Raw genomic sequence first — 18,558 nt, forward strand, 5'->3', positions numbered from 1 at the left:
GCATTCATGACCTTGTTTTACCATTAGATTTTGAGCCTTATGGCTATAATGGCCTTCTGTAGTGAGTACTAAATCCATTTGTATGAGAATATCTCTGCCTCATAAATTAACAGGTAAATGGTCTAAGACATAAGGTTGAAATGTTCCCTGTTGGCCCTCATCATTTTTCCATGTCAATACAGAACTACTCCTTTGTGGGCTAGTAGCTACACCCAATCCTCTCAGGGTTTGTTCCACTACTTGTAGAGGCCATTCTTTTGGCCAATCTTTTAGGGTAATAATGCTAGTATCAGCTCCAGTATCTAGGAGTCCCGAAAATTCTCTATTTTTAATCTTTATTTTAAGCATTGGCCTATTTTTTAAGTCCATGGTAAGACAGGAAAAATCAAGTACAGAAGATCCCAAACCTGCAGTTCCCCTGGTTGCTTTGGTTGATGGAAAATTATTATGAAGGCTGGGAATAATCAAAAACTGAGCCATGCGGTCCCCAGGTGATATGGAGATCCATTGGCCTGGAGCAAATTCTTTAAGGGATCTTCCATGCACATTGGTGACATTTCAGTGCCCATATTTCTCTATTAAATGAACAGAATGCAAAGCCCTTTAACTAGCAAAACAAAAGCGAAAGCACTTACACTCAATCTCCGTCGCTTATTCCACGAACTTTAACTCCGTCACTTATTCCGCGAACTTTAACTTTGTCGCTTATTCCGTAAACTTTAACCTGGCCAGACTGTACTTTACTTACCCTGTATTTACCTGATCAGTTCCTTCTTTGTAACTCGAGTTCCCGGGTTTCGGCACCACATAGGATCGCCCACCGCCCACGGGGACAATCACAATGCGGACGTTCTTCTTGATCACAGGAACCAAAATTAGTTTATTCCACAAGTCTCAGACTTATATCAAGAACATCAGTCTATCAGAGAGTAGACTACCAGGAAAGTCAGCCTATCAAGGAACAGTCTCCAGGCAGATACCAGGATTGCCTCACGTACAACAGCCAACCAGAGTTACTCCTAAAACTTGTTTATGAGTGCAGCTATGTCTGGCTAGCTGCTAGGTGCCATCTTAGAGATCAGACCAGTGTGAGGCTCTGGGGCCCTCAGAGCCCACCCCTCACATACTGTCTTGTGAGTTACTTGAACATTTTTTAGAATTCCATTTTTATTTATCTATATATCTATAATCTTTTGGGTCTCTCTCTCTCTGTCTCTCTCTCTCTCTCTTTGTGGTTCTGGGGATTGAACCCAGAGCCTTGTGCATGTGAGGCAAGCACTCTGCCAACTGAACTATTTCCACAGCCCCTAAGGCATATATCTCTTTGTTTAACTTTTTAGTAGTTCTTGGTATTATATTATATATGAATCACTTATTAGTCTAACTAGTACCATAATTTTACCAGTTTTGAGTAAAATAGAGAGATATGACATATCTTAAACTCCCTCATTTATAATATAATTATGCTAAATATTTCTTCTGTAGCTGGGCACATTGGCCTATGCCTGTATTCCCAGCATGGACTTGAGAGATTGAGGTAGAAGGATCTTGAATTCAAATGCAACCACAGCAACTTAGAGAGGCCCTAAGCAACTTAGTAAAACCCTGTCTCTAACAAAATATAAAAGAAAGGCCTGGGGATGTGACTAGGTGGTTAAGTACCCCTGACCTGGTACAAAAAAAAATTATAAAGAACTGCATGAGATAATGTTATTGTTTTTGTTTCACCCATCGAACAGTTTATAAGCTCAAGAAGAGAATAAAAGTCTAATGTGTATTTTTGTGTTTTGTGTTCTTCTTCCTGATGTTCTTTTAACCTTTCATTTCTGTTAATAGAACTTTATTTTTTTAGAGTAGATATGCTGATGACAGATCCTCCTGTTTTCTTCATTTTGACATCCTGATATTCCTTTACTTTCTGAAGGATATTTGCACTGGGAGTTGGATTTGTGAGAGGTATTTTTTTTCCTCCAACCTTTGGCTTTTTAGAAATGTGCCAGTTCCTTCTCATCTCCATGGTTTCTGATAAGAAATCTATTGTCATTTGAGTTATTTTTCTCGTACATGTAATATAGAGTATCATTTCTCTTTCTCCTTTTTTTTTTGCTAATTTTCATATATTTGACAATGATAGGTCTTAGTTTTAATCTCTTTGGACTTATCCTGTTTGGTATTTGTTCAACTTCTTTAATCTCTATGTATATTTCTGCCATGTCTGGGAAGTTTTTAGCCATTGTTTCTCAAATATTTTTTTAACTAACTGATTTTGCTTTACTTTGAGGACTCTATGACCTCTATGACATGACTATTAAATTTCTTGTTATACTCTTAATTCCTTAACATCCTATTTGTTCATTTTTCAGATTAGTTTGGTTGTTCACATTAACTGTTTTCTGTTTTTTACTTTCTAGTTAACTAATTCTTTCTCTAGTCCCTCCATTCTGCTACACAGGCTATTCACTAAATTTTTATTGTGTTTAATTTATTTACAGTTCTAAAATTTCTACTTGGCTTTTCTTCTATATTTTCTTTGGTAAGACTTTTCAGTTCTTCAATGAGATTTTCTAAAAGTATTTATAAATACTCATTTTATCAGAGCTGTGTTAAATTCTTTGTTGGATACTTGTAATATTTTGTCATATATTGGGATTTGCAGGTCTTGATTCTCTTTTTTCATTTGGTTTTGAGACTTTCCTTATTTTTGGTATGGTGAGCATACGTTTTTGGCTAGTATTGGTTGCAGATATTGGTGAAGCCTCAAAAATAATTTAAAAAAATAAAATTTTTGTGTTTTTTTTTTTTTACTTTTTTCCAATTGAAGAGAAATAGTGTCCACACACTTATTTGAAAAGTAAAGAACAATTTATTTTCTGTTTATAAAAGTAGTAAAAAGCATTAGAAATTTTTTAAACAAAAATAAGTAGAATTCCTTATTCTTGTCATTTTAAAATTTTTACCATACTAATCTTGAAATATTTAATTTCAAATTGAGATTTTAAATCTGTGTATTACTTTTTCCTAATGATATTATACTCTTATTAGCAATGTATTTGAATTAGATTACACTGCTTGTGCCACCCAGTCATTTGGCATTTGATACTCACAAAATCTCAGTATATCTGTTTATAATTTAAAAGTTGAAGCTTGATATATGCATTGCAGGATCAATATTGAGTCAGGAATTGTTCACAAATTCCCATTCAGAGGCAGGTAACTATTATAAACTCAGTGACATGGGATTGAAGAATTAGAATCATAGCAAAGGAAATTTTAAGTTATTTCTCAGTCTTACTTAGCAAAGCATACTCTCTGCAGCAGTCTGAAGTGGTTTTATTTCATTTGATTCTTGGTGAATATATGAAATACCACAAGATTCTTTTATTTTAGAGTTAATTTTTTCTATGCCACTATTCCAGTTTTGCCTACTTTCTTGTTTCAGTTTGTTCTCCATGTGAATTTTCTATGATTCTAACCTAGTGTTTTATTCTTTGGAAATTGTTCAGTTTTCAGAGTCACTGAGGACATTTATAGTCAGATTAAACTGAAAACAGTGAGATTAGAGATGGTCATTTCCTAACCAAATACAGTAAGATACACCTGAAAAACTGGTAATCAGTGATGGTGGAGCAATGGTGAACAGAGAATAGGCGGTCCACCTCTCTTCCTTTGATGAATCTCTGTTCCAGAAATAAAGCTTGATCTTATGTGTTTAGAAAAATATGTGTTTTAGAAAAATAAACATACTTAAGTTTCTTTTCAGTTGATTGTAACCTTCCAGTCTTGCATATTTTCAATTGTTTCATTTTTTAATTAACATGAAATTCATTTACTTTTAGTTCATTTATTTGATTGCAGTATTTAAAACAAATGTTTCCTGAGCATAAACAAATACCCTAAGATTGTACATATTTTAACAGCATTCAACAATGACATCAACATTGAGAAGACGAGGTGAAGACATATTTAAAGGAGTGGTAATTAAAGGAATTCAGGATAGTTCTTCAGAACATTCTGTGGAAAATAAACTAAAGACAGCTGCTTTATTCAAGAACTCCAATTTGCCATTGAGATTTTTGTCAACCTTAATTGTTCTCAAAACAGTCACTCAAGGTAAGCTTTCAAGTTACCTTGAAATGATGAGTTCGATCACCAGTACCAAAAAAAAAAGACTAATAAGGTTGTCTGTTGGATAACCAAGTAACTTTCAGAGTGAAGACTGTTATTGGAGATTAGTGTCATCTCATAGTGATTAAGTGGTCTTATCAAGAAAACATCATAATCCTTTATGTACCAATAACATGAAGCAAAAACTGATAAAACAGATTTTTTTTTTAAATTTTGAGACAAGGTTTATTAAGTTTCCCAGACGGACTTTGAATTTACAATCCTCCTAATAGTAGCTATCTATTATCAATATCAATAGACTTCATTATTGTTTATATTATTTAACTTTAAAGAGTTGAATTAAGGTATATTAAATCACATTAGCTGCCTATGGCTATATAAACAACCAAGCACATATGGGAATACAAAAACCTTTTATTTACTAGTTCACAGATTTTTGGATTGGTAATTTGGGATGGACTCAACTGACAGGTTTTCCTGGGCTGGAATCCCTGTTCTTGGTTGGCCTTTCTCCCATGTGACCTATTCGCATATGGCAGAAAAGTTGGTGATGTAAGAGTTCTTGTGGCTAGGATCCTGAATACACAGCATCATTTCTTCTGCACCTTATTTTGAGCATAGAGTTAGCCTAGGCTCAGAGCTGGGAAGTGGAGCTCATCTGTAGATGGCAATGTGGCAGAGTTTCTAATTGTTTTTTAAAGCTACAATATAGACTAAATAAAGGAAAACCTTATCTTACACTGATTAAGATAAACAGATTGACTTTTGGTAAAGAATATAAAGGTAAAATTTCAATGACAGGACTTTCTTAAAAGACTCAATAATATAACATATTTAGGAAAATAAATGTTTTGAAATAGTTAAAATCAATATTTTAAAAATATTATTTTGGAAGATAAATTGGTTTTGTTTCTAGAAACACCTTCATTACTGGATAAATTCAAATGAGAACATAATTTATCTCTAAGTTTGTTCTTGAAAAAAGTAGTCAAGTACTATTTTTTACTCATTAAAACTATTAAAGAACAATTTCTTCACCTTTAAATTTTAAGAAAAATCCCATATAGCATTCAGCCTATTTAAAAGTCAGATGATATATTAATAAGTGAAGCAATTTGTATTAAATGCAGCAGATGGTGCTGTGATAAAACTTTTGTTCCTTATAGAGTTTAAAATTCATGTATACTCTGCTTGTGTAATTACTAAATATTTATTTATGTATATATATTCTAAACAAGGCAAATATAAAAAATCTAGCAACTACGTTCTATTATTTTTATTTCCAGTGTTTATTTTTTAGCTACAAAATTAAGTATAGTAATGTTAATATTCCTTCAACTAAATTCTACCAAAAAGAAAAAGGAGAACACTATAAAGGGATCCAGATCCTTATTTCTCAAAATAATTTAATATATATTTTAATTTCATATGAGTTACTCTAACTTCTCAATAACTAGGGTTTAGTTGTTTTCTTAATATTTATGTAAGAAAAATCCAACCCAAAACCAAGAAGACAATAAATGTCATTTGGTGATTCTGTTATACTTTCAGTATATTTCAAGTCATTAGAGTAGAAAACTCAATAAAAAAAATAACTCAGTATTATATGAACAGCAGGAACATTTAAAAATTCCTTTTAATAGAGTTTTGAAAGGAGAATTATAGAAAACTGTTTTTAAGAGTAGTGACTTGGGTTTGTTTGGCATATTGAGGTATAAAAACACAAGTATCTAATACTTTATTTGCATTGATTCTAATTAAATTAGTGCTTTTCAATCCTGACTTTATAAACTTCCCAGTTACCTGTGGAACATCTTTAAAATAATTCCTGGCAATCTAATCTGAGAGGTGTCTTCATAGTGCTGGCCTTGGTAAAATCTTGCTGCCATTTTTATTTACAGATATATCAAGAAAAGTAAAACAACAGAGCATATCCAAATTTCTGAAGTTGTCTTTCAGTGCTCTAATATCCAATTTTTAGCCAGAGACAGAAATCCTTGTTTAAAATCCATTTGGCAAGTTTATATAAAGTTACATTTTGAAATAATCATTCAGAAAGAAGTAAAGTAATGCAGTTCAATTTTTGGAAGCATATTACAGTTATAATCAAATATGAAAAATAAACTCTCCTTTTGGTGTTTAATATAAAGCATTTTTTTATTTCTTCATACCAGAAAGAAATAGGTCTTATTTGTTGTTTTAGTTCTAAAATATAAAAATTTTAAAGGAAATTTACCCTATCAAGTTGTAATACCTTTTCTTTCCCTTTCCCAATGAGTTCTAACAAATTAAGGGGAAATTAATCTAAATTTAGTCTGTGATCTCTTGTCATTTAGTTTTTATTTCTCTTTTGATTTTGTTAAAGAGACGATGCTCTCTTTTTATCTTTCTGATTACCAACTTGTCTGTCCACTGATATGCAGATGATTTCACATGTTTTTCAGCTGATTACCTGACTCAGGCATTTCATTCTTTCTCTTTGGATTTGAAGACAGATGAAGGGAAAACATTGTTTTTGCAGTATCAAGCAGTTTCAGTAATATTAGGTCATTTGAGAATATCCAGTAAAGGACTCCTATCCAATATTATTGATAGTTTGCTTCAGATGACATTAGACTCTAGTAAGTCTTTAAATTTTACAAATATAAAAATAATCAAAGTGAAATGTTTTTCTATCCTCCTCTTATCTATAACTTCACATATCAGAGTGAAGTTACTTTACATATCAGACACTATTTTATTTATAATTTAATGGTTATTATAATTTATAAAAATTTAATTATAATTTGTAATTTAAATTCTTAAAAATAATTTTGACAGTTGTATAATTGAATCAGCAATATCATTAAGAGTTAAAAACCCTGGCTGGTGTTGCTTGTCAGTGGTAGAATGCTTGCCTAGAATGTGTGAGGAGGAACTGGATTTGGTTCTCAGTAGCATATAAAATTAAATAAAATAAAGATATTGTGTCCCTACAACTAAGAATTTTAAAAATAAATAAATGTTCACCGACAACAAAAAAATCTTAGAAAAAAACAAAAAATTCCTAATTCTTTGTCCAGATATTCATTAATAACACAATTTCTAGTAGTCATTAGTTTTTGGGCACTGCAAATATTGCATATTTGAGCCTCTTTCTCTATTCTCTATTGTCCTGTTGTCCTAACAGGTACAATCACATAATTCTTGTTTGCTCAGGGGGAGTGAGATTATCAAATATATCTTTAGCTAAAGTGAGAATTATGACAGAGATATATACCTGTTCTTGCCTGTTCTTCTTTACTGTTTTCTTGGGAAGAATTTAGAGCAGGGCAGCAATACTTTGGTGGTATATGTGCCTAATCTGTTTAGCTTGCATTTGTGATATTTTTATGGTCTGTGGGTTTTTTCTTTGTAGTTTTATATTTAACACATTACATAGAAATTCTGAATATAAATGATTTAATTGGGTATTGCTCTTTCAATCTCCTGTAACCTCTTGACATGTGACAGTAGCCATTTTGCTTAAATAATTCTTTTTCATTTGTAGTGTTCTATTTCCTTTACAACACTTCTAAAAATAAAATGTTTATGCCTTCCAGAGGTGTAATCTCAAATTAGAAAGTCATTGATCTTCTTGATAGTAAGTGACCTTTGAAATTGATGCTGCTCTGGTTAACTCCCTAGTGGTTGGGTACAAAATATCATATGCTTCTTACTAGGTGCATTTGATGTATGGCTTCACATTTTCAATTCATTTCTGTATATAGTCCTGCTTTTCTTTGAAGTAGGCCTGGTAGGGAAACTGAAGGCTAGAACAATTGGGTAACTTCTTCAGGGTACCCACAACATTGAAATGTAATGTAAAACTGAGTGTTTGACTCTATACATGAGACTTATTCTACCACAGCAGTGTAATTGGATTTCCAAGGTTTGCTTTTTTCCCCTGTTCCAAAATATCATTTATTTTCTGACATATTTTATCAATATATATAGCCATTGTACCTGTTCAGATATTAGATTTATAGTTCAGGATCTGATCACCTGGATGAGTAATCTTGAAGTTTAGTATGTCAGATTACTAATGTAATAAGTAGAACAAAAAGTTTTAAGATTACTTGTTTAAGTGACTAGATTTAAAACTGCATTGCAGAAATTTTTTGTTTTCATGAGGTAACAAATTCTACCAGACTCAAATGTTTATTTTTTGGAAACACATCTTTTGAATATATCCAGTAGATTAACTCTTTCTTTTTATAGTGAAGGGAAAATGAAATATAATTTTATGAAATAGTTGACCTACTTAGGTGAGATGACTTTGTGGCATCACATTTTCACATTTGGAGAAATTGTATTAGTCAACAGGTGTTCAGCTTTTTGTGTTTGTTTACCTTTGTTCTGGTTACTCTCAAAACTGGTTCTTACTCAAGTTGAGTAAACAAACCAATTTCTTCTGCTGATTTCTATGAAAACACTGTAGTTAGTTTAGTAACAAATTTTTAGAAGATCAAAAATGGCAAATCTTTGATATCTGACTGAAGCATATTTATTTGCTTTGTATAGTCCCCATTTTAAATGGAAATCTAGTACCTGGTATTTGTCAATTAAAGGAATATATCAAAATGGAATAAGTATTTCTTGGTCTTTTCTATTATGATTATTTTGATTCATTGTACACTAATAGGGTACAACTTTCATTTCTCTGGTTGTACACAAAGTAGAGTCACACTGTGCGTGTAAGCATACTTGTACATAGGGTAATGATGCCTCATTTTGTTTTGTTTTCTTCCCCCATCCCCTCCTCACTCCTCATTTTCCTCTATACAATCCATACTTCCTCCATTCTTCCCTTATCTCCCCCCAACCCCCATTATGTATCATCATCCATTTATCAGAGAAATTCTTGACCTTTGGGTGTTTGGGATTGGCTTATTTCACCTAGCATGATATTCTCCAACTCCATCCATTTTCCTGCAAATGCCATAATTTTATTCTTCTTTATGGCTGAATAATATTCCATCGTGTACATATGACACAGATTCTTTATCCATGCAACTACTGAAGGGCATCTAGGTTGGTTCCACAAACTAGATATTGTGAATTGAGCTACTATAAACATTGATGTGTATGCATCACCATAGTAGGCTGACTTTATGTTCTTTGGGTATAGGCCAAGGAGTAGGATAGCTGGGTCAAATGGTGGTTCTATTCCAAGTTTTCTAAGGAATCTCCATACTGCTTTCCAGAGTTACTTCACCAATTTGCAAACCCATCAGCAATGTATGAGTGTACTTTTTTCCCCCACATCCTTACCAACACCTATTGTTGCATGTATTCTTGATAATACACCTTCTACTTAGGGTGAGTTGAAATCTTAGGGTTGTTTTGATTCACATTTCTCATATTACTAGAGATGTTGAACATTTTTTCATGTATCTGTTGATTATAGATCTGTGAATTATCTGCTCATTTATTTAGCCCAATTATTGATTGGGTCATTTGTATTCTTGGTGTAAAGTTTTTTTGAGTTACTTATAAATTCTGGAGATTAGTGAAGTGTGCGTGGCACAGATTTTCTCCCATTCTGTAAGCTCTCTGTTCATATTGTTGATTGTTTTCTTTGCTGAGAAAAGGCTTTTTTAATTTGAATCTATTCCATTTATTGACTCCAACTTTTATTTCTTGTGCTTTGGGAGTCTTGTTAAGGAAGTCTGATCCTAAGCCAACATGATGAAGATTTGGACCTACTTTTCTATTTGGTACAAAGTCTCTGGTCCAGTTCCTGGGACCTTGATCCATTTTAAGTTGAATTTTGTGCAGGGTGAGAGGTAGTGGTTTAGTTTCATATTGTTGCATATGGATTTCAAGTTGGGCTACTGCTTTTTAAATTTTGTTTTGTTTGTCTAGGTTTGAGATTGGAAACTCATTTCACTTTGCATAATTTTTACATAATATTTTATTTAAGATAATAGAGAAAGAAAAGTTGTGGGAAAAGACATGTTAGTGGAGTTTATTTGCAGATGGCTGATGTTGTCTAACTAGTGAGCACTGGGTATCAGCTGTGAGTATCATGTTGGCAGTGCTCCACCCCTGCCCCAACCGGGAAGAGGTATCAGTGTACTGGAATTGCAGTAGGTCAGTACAGAAACTGAAGGTTTTGGGAAACCTGTGGAGTAATTTGAGAGTAATTTCTCTATATATTATGTCATAATAATTAAACATATGAGCTTGTATTTTCTATTCCATTTTTTAAATTTTCTAGTAGTTTTTCAATGATATGTTGTATAAATATGTTATCTGTATTGAGTTGGAAATGTAAAAAGACTGACCATTCACCACACTAGAAGCAGTAGGCTTTTTTAAAATTGTCGATGGACATTTATTTTATTTATTTATATGTGGTGCTGAGAATTGAACCCAGTGCCACACAAATGCTAGGTAAGTGCTCTGCCCAGATCAGCAGAAGGTTTTGAGTTACTCTTATTCATGGTCCTTCAGAGCATTTTTTTTCTCTTCTCTTGTGTTCCTCTCCCAGATGCATCAAGTCAATTATGAGAAATGTCATCAACTGTATAATTGTTGATTTTTCAAAAGGTGCTAAAAAACATTTCTTGGAATATAAATTAAAATTTGCACCTTGATTTACCTAGTTATATATACTATGAGCACTTATTTTTTAAGGTTGAGGGCTTCTGATTTTGTCTACTTTTAGTATGGGTGTATAAAAGGTAATAAGTTTGTGGTGTTGCTTTTGGAAAATTACTTTGTGGTTTCTTTTTCTTCTCAGTGTTTGAAAACTTATTTACTTTTCTAGGTTTAGCTGTATATGAATTTGAGTCATTTTGTTACAAAGAATACTTTCCTTTTCTTGTCACTCTTAGTTCAAACAAAGCAGTTTAAGTTGTATTTAGTTTATTCTCTCATGTGGCCTAGAAATTGCCTTGTCTAGGTGACCATGCCACCCTTAAATGGCAACCATATATTTGAGTATATTTTGCAGACTTCTTTAAAAAATGAAGTTTATTTTTACTATAACAGTAATAGAAATTTGGAAAACTGCAAATATGCAAAAAATAGTCTTGGTGGGGATTAGGAAGATGTTGGTCAAAAGATTCAAATTTTCAGTTAGGAATAAATTCAGTTCTGTTGTGTAATGTGATGAATATACTAATAACAATGTACTGTGTACTTGAAAATTGCTAAGAGAGTAAATTTTTACTGTTCTCACCACACTGCCCAAAAGTGTATGTGACATATATGTTACTGAGCTTGATTTATGGAGTCTGGGGATATAACTCAATGGTAAGAGTATATGTCTAGCTTGTGTGAGGTCCACACCATCTCCAGAGAGGGGCCTTGATTTAGCCATTCCATATTGTATACATATTCCAAAACATCATGTTCTACACCATAAATAATAAAATTTTATTTGTTAATTTTTTAAAAATTACAGAAAAACATCACTCAAAAATGTACACATTTACTTCCTGTTAACTTTGATTTCCTATTTTTTTTGCTATAAATGTTTTTTGTGATGTTGGTTATCTTTCTCTTTCACTTTTCTTTTTCTTTCTTTTCTTTCACATGATTGGATCTTAGGGTTTGTTACCAAAGATTTAGGCTATAGGGTCCTAACTTCAAGGAGTTTCAAAAAATTAGATCTGGCCACTCACTCCAGAAGTCAAATGGGAAAAAGTAATGGAGAAAGAAAATTTAATCAGTAGAGGTAAATCAGAAAGACAATGGGGATCAAAGACCAGCCTGCCTTTTAGGATATTTATATGAGCTTTAAATTCAAATAGAAGAAAAATTGGTGCACAAAACAGGAGATATGCATAATTAGATAGTCTTGGTCAAATTAGTCTGGTTGGTCATTACCTCAGAATTTGTTCTGTGAAGCTCAAGAAGTAATCAGTCTCATTGGGATTTGTGTGTTTCTGGAACATTAAGAACAATGACTGGAGACTCTTTGGTACCATTCTGAGGGACTGGAAGAGGATGGCACAGAAATTGACAGTTAACAGGCTGTTCCCATTACCTTAGTTCTCTTATTGATCTCCCCAGTCTTAGAGAAAATGGAATAGGTTAGGTAAGCTGAGGGCTAATTAAACTTGTACTACCAGTTTTTAAACACTCCTTAAGTGAATAGCATGCCTGTTTGCAGATCTGATCCAAAGTTTAAGGTAATAAAGAGACAATGGAGGCAGAGATGCCAAGATTTTTTTTCTTGCTTTTAGTTACCCATTGGGAAAAAGCAGCCTGTTAGCTTCTTGTTTCTTATGTACAGTTGTGTATTTGGACATTCAGGCAACATTTATTTAAAATACCAAAATGCAAGAAAATCTTTGGAGATGTTGCAAAGAAATGTTTTTGATTTCTTCTGTTTAAATTCTGTTTGGGAATATAGATAAGAAAAAGTAATAAATTTAAAGATGCCAAGGAATCATCAAATATTTTTAACTCTGTTGCATGCATTAAGTGTATCCTGTAGATCTAGAACTTATTTCTAAAACATATTCTTATTTATTAGTGCAGCAACATTTTTCATTGGCAGTTAATTTTCCTTGATTTGGGTAACCTCATTTCTTCCCTTCTTGGCATTTTTAATATATTCTCTTTCTGTGATCTTTTTATTAAGGAATTTGAACCAAGAATAATCTAATAGAATTATACATATGATATTTCCAACAAAACATCAATCTAATGCACACTCACCTGTTTCTAGTCATTACCATTTCTAGTCCATGTACGTACAACATGTTTTCTCAGTATAAAGTTTTCATGTGGGGAAATTCACTTATAAGAAAACAGAGTAAGAAGATTTATTTTTAATAACTAAAGAATATACTCTATGTGTTTAAAGTTTTAAAAAAGCTAAAATGGAAGCCTATATGGGAACTATACTTTTTAACTTCTCTGTGGCTCAGAATTGAAGCAGTTGAAGAACAGCTACACTACCAGGCAAGTGACTGAGGGAGTTCACTATTACAAAAACTTGAAGAGACACAGAAAGTCTGGTCTTTTTCATAGAGGGCAAGAAAGGATACATCAGCACTCTGCCTGGTGGCAGTGACAATACCAAGACCTGGCAGGCAGGCACTGTGTGGTATTACACCAAGGAAAAGAGAGAAATATAGTGGCCATATTTGGCAAAATATAGCTGTAGAGCAGAAAGGCAGTCTGAACTTAACTCACAAGTGATCCACATTTCTCAACTTGTGAGAAGAGGCCTGTGGCAGACAGCCATCTTGTGGAGGTCAAAACTGAGTTCATTGCTGTGAAAAACTTAGAGTGCTTACCATGTGGCCCAGGGTAATTCTGGTGGAATGCTACTGAAATAGGCATGGAGAAGATTATACACAAAGAGATACAGAAGGGAGTGCAGCCTGCTTTCCTTTTAAGTCTGGTAGTAAGGACAACCAGTTGAAGAGGTTGGGAGATTGAATGGGAACAAGTGATTGCTTGAGAGAACTGGACCTTGGAAGGCCATAGTTGTGTGAGTGTACTGCACAGGATATGATGTACCCCCCATCCCTACCACCTGAGATGTTTGGTCACTCCACCCTATAAGTAGAAATCTTAGTAAGTTCCCAAGATCCAGACACACAGCAGTGACAGACATCTGCCAGGCCTTAGTGATATGTCTATCTGATCTGTCTAGAGTAGATTTTAGCCAAGATAATATCTCATGCAGAGCTTGGCACCTGATGCTGAAATTTCCACTTAGAAATCCAAAAATCAGCAGCACTCTGGGAGTGCCTTAATGTGTCAAGAGTAAACTCAAGAGGATGGTACTTTTCTCATTCCATGCTACCAAGTACTGATTAGCAGGAAAGTTGAGAATCATTTAAGTCAGTTTTTGTCCTTGACTACTCCAACTGAGGGCATGGCAAGTGACACAAAAGGAGAAGAGGATTAATAGCCCCAAGCCATTACTCTTTCCATTGGATGAATAGCTGAAGAAGCCATGGCAGAAGTGCAAATTGGTATAGATAGTGAGTCTGCTTTTATCTATAGGTTTGATGGCCTTTATACTAACAACCTGAGCATATTCTAATTACCACATATGCCTGCCTCTCCTCCTGACCCCTGGCCTCCATGCTCACTGACATCATCTTCTGCTCAGTGGTCAGCTACAAGTCTTTTCCTCCTTTGATAGACACGGATAAAGTTTTCCCCTCATGAAACACCCCTAGACTGTGGGTCATGCACAAAATGTTCCTTGCAGAATTTTTGTGAAAAGGAAAATGAAGAATGTGATAGAAAATCATTGGTTTTGTTTGTTTTTTCTACATAGAATTTCAGGGACTCAGACCCACAGAGGATCTAGAGGGTACCTAAAAGGGGTTCCTCTGGTGCTGAAGAAATAGGTCATTTTATAGAGCACTTGCTTAGGATGCTCAAGGACCGCAGTTCAAATCCCATACAGTTCAGGGAAAAAGAAATAAAAAATTAAGAAACTCTTCTGAGTATGCCAACCCTCCCTGGTCTTGACTTTTTCTCCTCTTTTCATCAACTGAATTGGCACAGTTGAAAAAGTACCAGTGGGACACGCAAGCCTTTTCCAATCCAACTTTCAGCATGTCACTGTGGTAAAAGTTATCAGTGCTTCCCCAGTCACCTGCGTTTCTTAAGAGGAGGTGTTCTTGGAGATGAGTCAACTCTCAGGAACTGATAGGTTAGATTGTTCTCATGAGTATGCTTATGGGTGTATATCATCAGCAAGTTCTTGAAGAAGACAATGCTCACCAGGTTGCAATGGCAGGAATCAACTACTCAGTTGTTAAGATCCAGTACATCTGTGCCACAGTCTTTTTGTTTTGGTCATACACAAAACCTTTATACATGTGCTTGCTTTGGCAGCACATACACTAAAATTGGAATGCTACAGATATTAGCATGGCCTTGTGCAAGGATGACACACAAATTCATGAAGTATTCCATATTTTTAATCAGTTAATAAAAAGATGAAAATGCATGCTTTTTATCTTCACTTTCCCAAAGCATTAAAATAAAGATATTTCTCAAAAGCAAATCCACCACCAAAAATTTATACAATTCTTGGATTTCATAAATAAAAGCCAGAGATATTACTTTAACCACTGAATCAAGTTATTACTTATCATAAATTATTAAGATCCATTATTTTTCTGTGTGTGTGTGTGTGTGTGTGTGTGTGTGTGTGTGTGTTTTGTTGCATGTGCTGGGGGCGACACCTCAGTCCTTGCACCTGCTAAGAAAGCATTCTACCACTGAGCTCTACCCTCAACCATTTTTAAGTAAGTAATTCAAAACCTGCTAACATAAGCCATTTTTGCCAGCACTTTGGAGAACTAAAGGAAAAACATACCAGTTATCAATTCTGTCCTTATAAGCATTCATATGAGAAAGATATTGAATTACCTGGTTTTCTATAATGGTAGCAATGTGAGAAATTTCCATTTAAAAAAATTTAACAATGGCTTTGTCATAGAAGAAAATGAAAAGGAAACTACCTCTCTGAAATTTTAAATCCTTCTTAATTACAAAGGTACTAACAACAAACACTCACTTGGTTCTTAAAAGAGGCCTAGGATAGAATAAACAAACATCACTTTCAGTATCTCTTTTTAAAACTTAAAATTTTTGTGCTCTGTAACTGAGTTGCTAAGGAGTACTCATACAGGGACTACAATTTCTTCTGTTTCCCAAAGGGTATAGAGTGAACTTTAAGATGAAGGAGAAAGTAAGGATGGTATTCATTATTGACCTTAAACCAAATGGATTTTCTCTGAATCTATCTTCTGAATATCCTCGTGACATGCACAGAAATAGGTAGGAAGTTTTGTCATAAGAGAACAAGGATAGCAGCATATATTTAACTGGTCTTTTTGGCCTCAGGTCTCCTGTAAATCACTTGATGAATACCTAGCCCTCAGAAAAAAGAGATAGAACTACTTTGGACTCAAGATATTATTTATCCATTCATTAGGCTGTTATACAAAAAGCCCCACGTTACCCAAGAATCAAACTAGCAATGGGAGAGAGTTTGTCTATCTAACATGGCCTACTGGACAAGAAAGGCCCAGCACTGAGGAGAATTTCTAAGGGTCTGGGTGAGTGATAGTAGACAGTGGCAGAAAAGGCTGTCCTCATGAATTCCCCAACCTTGTAGAGAAGTGCATTAGTTTTGGTTAAAACATGCTGCTTAAAGGGAAACAGAGGAAATATAAGAGGACCCCTGTTTTGTAAATATTAGGAACAGAGGAAATATATGAGGACATCTGTTTTGTAAATATTTGGGGAAATAGAACATGTAGGTAAAGTGCTGGTTTTAACCCAGTGAGAATGTCTGATGACCACCTTGTGCAATTCTGGCAATGTAGTCATTTCCCAGTTGATGTTTTGATGCAGAGAACTGACTTTCCTTGTGTTTTTGCACATAAAAAGGAGTCAGTATGGAGTTCAAAGGACAGAACTTTTGCCTGGTGACTGGGAAAATGTGGCCATTGAGACCCAGGGTGGCCCAGAAAAGCATGAAGTAACTGAGTGCTAGTGAGTACCAAGAACTGGCAAGAATTTTGTTCTTAGGATTAGATACACACAGACCTAGCAAAGGTACCCAGTGTTCTGCCAGCCTGAAATTACTTCCTCTTTTGCATCTCTTGGACCAGCCTGACCAAAAAGTCACCAGTGCCATTCAAAGGGAACTAAAGGAAGTGTTGAAGTTGTATGTTTTAGAAACAACCAATGAATTAATGAGAACTCGATTTTTTTCCTAAAATGTCAAAGCAAAATTCTCATGGTAAACTAAATGACACAAGCCTTATTTTGAGTAATGATTAATAAATATTTTATTTGACCTTTGATAATTAGATATTACTCAGAAAATATCACCTATCAAGGTTTCCTTCAAACTGGCTATCCGGTTTTTAGCTTCAACGATATTTCAAAAGTTGACCAAAAGGACTGATGTTGTAGCTCAGTGGTAGAGCACTTGCCTAGCATATTGTCAGACACTGGATTTTGATCCTCAGCACCACATAAAATAAGTAAATAAAAAAATATATTGAGTCCATATAAAAAATTAAATTAAAAAAAAGTTGCCCATGTCATTTCCTCAGAGTATGAAACCTCTCAATAGACAATAAGTCTCCCAGTACAGGATTTGCACTACTTCTAGGAGCATCTTTGCTACAAATCCCTTGGTCATCTTAGGAAATTTCAAAGTCATGGAAACTACTAGGGAAAAAAAAAGACTACCAGAGGAAATAAAGATGCTTCTTTCCTCCACAGATATCTCCCTGAAGTAAGAAACATGATGGAGAAGAGGAGTGCCATCCATCTGATTCCCAAGGACAAGCTTCTGATTCAGAAAAAATTATGTGGTTGATGCTTTACATGAAATACCAGTGAAAAAAGGTAGGTAATTAATCTCACAGTCACTCAAAAGAATGACTAGTACTTTTGCTTAATAAACAGAACCAAGAATCAGAAAATCAAACACAACTATTAATAAAAATTCAGTAAAGTCAGGAATCCCCAAGGAAATTAAGTATACCATTAAAATGTATAAAAAGAGTATTTGGATGGCTGACAAAGGCCAATATTATGACTTAGAGGATTTCAACTTATGTTTTATGTAGAGTCAAAACTCAAACCTGACTGTAATGGCTTCTGTTTCCCATAAGTTTTTCTACCTATGTGGCATTTTTGAATGAGAGCTCAACCACAAAAGAAAATTCCTTAGTCTTGCTGGACCTCATCTTGGTGTTTGTGAGATGTCCTCTTCCAGGCCTATAATAAGGTCCTCTTTTTTTATTTTTCTGCAGTGCTGGGGATTGAACCCAAAGCCTTAGTGCTTGCAAGATAAGCCCTCTACCAACTGAGCTATCTCCCCAGCCCTTAATGTCCTCTTTTGTACATAGGCCAATACAGCATAACTACCTTCAACATCTAACATTGTATAGCTAAAATTTCTCATAGGACTTCAGCATTTCATTTATACTATTATCCATTTTTCCTTTATCCCATTGTTTTTGTTTTGCTTTTTTAAATAAATGGGGTCTTGCTATGTTGCCCAGGCTGACCTTGAACACCAGGGTTCAAAAGAACTTCCTGCTGCAGCCTCCAAGGTAGCTGGGACTGAGTGCAAGTGCACATCACCATGCCCTATCCTTTATTCCTGCATTTTAGCATCTTCATTTATCTGTAACACTGAACTAATTGCTAATCATAAAGTCAACCATATCCATATATGTAACTAATAGTTATCTTATTAACAGGTGAAGGGGCTGAACTATAAACCTAAAAAAATATTACTCAACAATAGCTAAAAGAAGTCACAGATAACTACAAACCTGTTCTTACCTAGTAACAAGTTTTGTAATCCAATCCATTGATGCTTTAGTTATATTCACTTGTATTAACACAGAGAAATACCAATTAAAGAAAACACATCAAGACTATCTAGAA

At 34.2% G+C, this 18,558-nt stretch overlaps 1 non-coding gene and 1 pseudogene across 1 annotated transcript; both read left to right on the plus strand.

Annotated features, from left to right (window-relative positions):
- LOC124975285 (coiled-coil domain-containing protein 138-like) overlaps window positions 1-7,308 on the plus strand; it is a 64,612-nt pseudogene extending 57,304 nt beyond the window's left edge.
- Window positions 7,309-14,951: 7,643 nt separating this feature from the next.
- On the plus strand, window positions 14,952-15,054 carry LOC124975294 (U6 spliceosomal RNA). Its single transcript, XR_007106884.1, has one exon. It is a non-coding gene; the product is annotated as a U6 spliceosomal RNA (small nuclear RNA).
- Window positions 15,055-18,558: the final 3,504 nt, after the last annotated feature.

Source organism: Sciurus carolinensis, unplaced genomic scaffold (genome assembly GCF_902686445.1).
Source record: "Sciurus carolinensis unplaced genomic scaffold, mSciCar1.2, whole genome shotgun sequence".
NCBI classification, from domain to species: Eukaryota; Metazoa; Chordata; class Mammalia; order Rodentia; family Sciuridae; genus Sciurus; species Sciurus carolinensis.